Source organism: Bos taurus, chromosome 1 (assembly GCF_002263795.3).
Source record: "Bos taurus isolate L1 Dominette 01449 registration number 42190680 breed Hereford chromosome 1, ARS-UCD2.0, whole genome shotgun sequence".
In the NCBI taxonomy this organism is placed as follows: domain Eukaryota; kingdom Metazoa; phylum Chordata; class Mammalia; order Artiodactyla; family Bovidae; genus Bos; species Bos taurus.
In genome coordinates this window covers 55,223,089-55,225,720 of record NC_037328.1, presented here as the reverse complement: position 1 = coordinate 55,225,720, position 2,632 = coordinate 55,223,089, and the positions used below count along the sequence as shown (strand labels likewise).

Sequence of the window (2,632 nt, the reverse complement as noted above, 5' to 3'; positions counted from 1 at the left end):
ATACTGTATTTTTAAAATAAATTGCTTTCAGAAATGTGAAGTGTTGATTTAATATATTTACTGTAATCACATAGTAAATTAAAGCAATGATTCCTATATCCATCAAACACAATGACTTAACAGAAAAATGCCAACTCCAATGGTCATAAAACTTTACAATGTTTTCTACTCAAGGGAACCAATGTCAGAGTGAGGTGAATGATAGGGAAAAGACGCAAAGGGAATACAAAAGAGAAGCAAATAAAATTAAAAAGTGGAAAAGCAAAAAGTCTGCTTTGTTCTCCAAGATTCCTGGGTATTCTGGTCCTACAGACAATTTTGAGAAATGGCAGCATAGCTCCCCAGCTCACTAAAAAGAATGATACATTGTGACTACTGTGACTTTTTTTCCCTGTTGATTCCAAACAAGGGCATTTTGGGATTTTCTTTCCTGACTGTTAATTTCTTGGAGGAGTTAAGACTTAACAGTAACAAAGTTGAGTAGAAATAATGACAGCAGGCATTTTTGTCTTTTTCTCATCTAGTGATCATGCCTCTTACATTTTCACTATTAAATTTGATGTTTTTCTACAGTTTTTTTTTTTCTTTTATTAAGACAACAGGAATTATTACATTGTTCTGGAAGCCACAAGTCCAAAATTAAGGTGTGGCAGGGCCACACTTCCTCCAAAGAATTGGGGGAAGCTTCTGTTTCTTACTTCGTCTAGCTCCTGGTGACTCCAGGCATTCCTTGGCTTGTGAGAGCACTCAGCCCCATCTCTACCTCCTTGGTAACACTGCCACTCCCTTTTCTCTCTAGCAAATATCCCTTGTGTACCTCCTATAAGGACATATATCATTGAATTTTGCATCCACTGGATAATACAGGATAATCTTTTCACTTCAAATCCTTAATTATGTCTGAAAAGGCCATTTGAAAAATGATGTCACAGTCACTGGTTCCAGGAATTAAGATGTACACACATTTCTAGAGTGTCCAGTTTTGTTTATGTTATTTAAAAAAAAATGTCCTTTTGTGTTCAGTCCAGTGAGGTTTAATGAATGTAACCATAGGAGGCACTAGCAAAAGCGCTATAAACATCAATGTCAGAGTCAGATGGATCTGGGTCTGAATTACAGCTTCAGCACCTTCTAGCTGTGTGGCTTCAGGCAGCTCATTTCAACTTCCTGAATCACAGATGCCTCATCTATAAAATGCACACATTAATTTCTATCTCATAGGATTGTTATAACAATTAAATGAGATAATATTAAGTTCTTATCTAGAAAACAAAAGTGATCAATAAAACATATATAGCAGTATTGTAGTTCTTAAACTTGGTAGTATTGATAATTGAATTTGTGTTGAAGTATTCAATATAGCTTTCTCAATAATCTAGCATATGCTACTAATATGACATAATTATTTGTATCTTCCCACACTATCTTTTTAATATTTATGTATATTTTATACATAATATGCTAAACTAAATAGCTAAACTAAAAAAATAATGTAAAATTTACCAATTCAACCATTTTTAAACATACAGTTATACAACCCCATAGGCTTTTGGTAGTTATTCTCTATTCCCTTCTATTCTGATTTTGCTACATTATTTAAAAATTAAGAATTTATTATCAAATGACTTTTCTTCATATACTGAAACAGTTATACAATTGTTCTTTTATGTTCTGTTAAGTCAACATATTTTAATTGTATATTTAAGTTGGAATGGCCATGCATTTGTAGGATAACTTGATATTTTCATAAGGAAGTTTATCCAGCATAAAAATATACAGAATTGCCTAATAAAGAAAAAAATTAGACCAAAAGTGTAGATTAAAAAAAGGAGCAAATTTTAACAACACATATAACAAGAAAAAAGAATATAAGCTACATCTCTAAGTAATATGACAAATCCTTATGTTAGCATACTCTTTTGTTAAATTTCAATAAAAAGAGAGTCAGTCAGTGCATATCATTGTTCACAAGTTTTTTTTTCCTTTTCCACTAGCTTTTATTAATAAAAGAATCACAATTAGGTCATAAATAAACAGGTAAATTATTAATTACATGATTTGAGGTTTAGGATGAAAACTTGTAAAAATTAGTTTGATATACAGCAAAGTTATACAACACACTAAAATCAACCATTTAATATTTTTGCCTTGTGTGAACTGCCCATAATGAAATAGGAACAAACTTTTTAAGGATGGAATACACAATTAAAAATATATATATATGGGACGCTTCACGAATTTGCATGTCATCCTTACGCAGGGGCCATGCTAATCTTCTCTGTATCATTCCAATTTTAGTATATGTGCTGCTGAAGTCTTACAAGTTTTACAGTTCTCAAAATAAAACCTATATAGTCACCTGGATTCATTCTATAAATGTTTTATTTTTAAGATACATTCTCAGACTTAATAAAAATATCATTTTGCTTATTGTTATCATTATTATCCCTCAAATTTCCTGTTCCACTCACAAGCTATGGTATTTGTATAGAAGCTGAGAAAGTATCCATCTGTTGGTTTTTCTATCTTGGTTGACATTTGAGGTCTTTCTCATATTGCTAGTCTGTAAGTATGTCCAAGATAATATTGAGCTATCATAGCAGGGGAAGGTCAGATTCATTTATCTTATTGC

The 2,632-nt window shown here is 31.6% G+C and overlaps 1 non-coding gene across 1 annotated transcript; it reads right to left on the bottom strand.

Annotated features, from left to right (window-relative positions):
- Window positions 1-2,215: 2,215 nt before the first annotated feature.
- On the bottom strand, window positions 2,216-2,321 carry LOC112448372 (U6 spliceosomal RNA). The gene has a single exon (XR_003036753.1). It is a non-coding gene; the product is annotated as a U6 spliceosomal RNA (small nuclear RNA).
- Window positions 2,322-2,632: the final 311 nt, after the last annotated feature.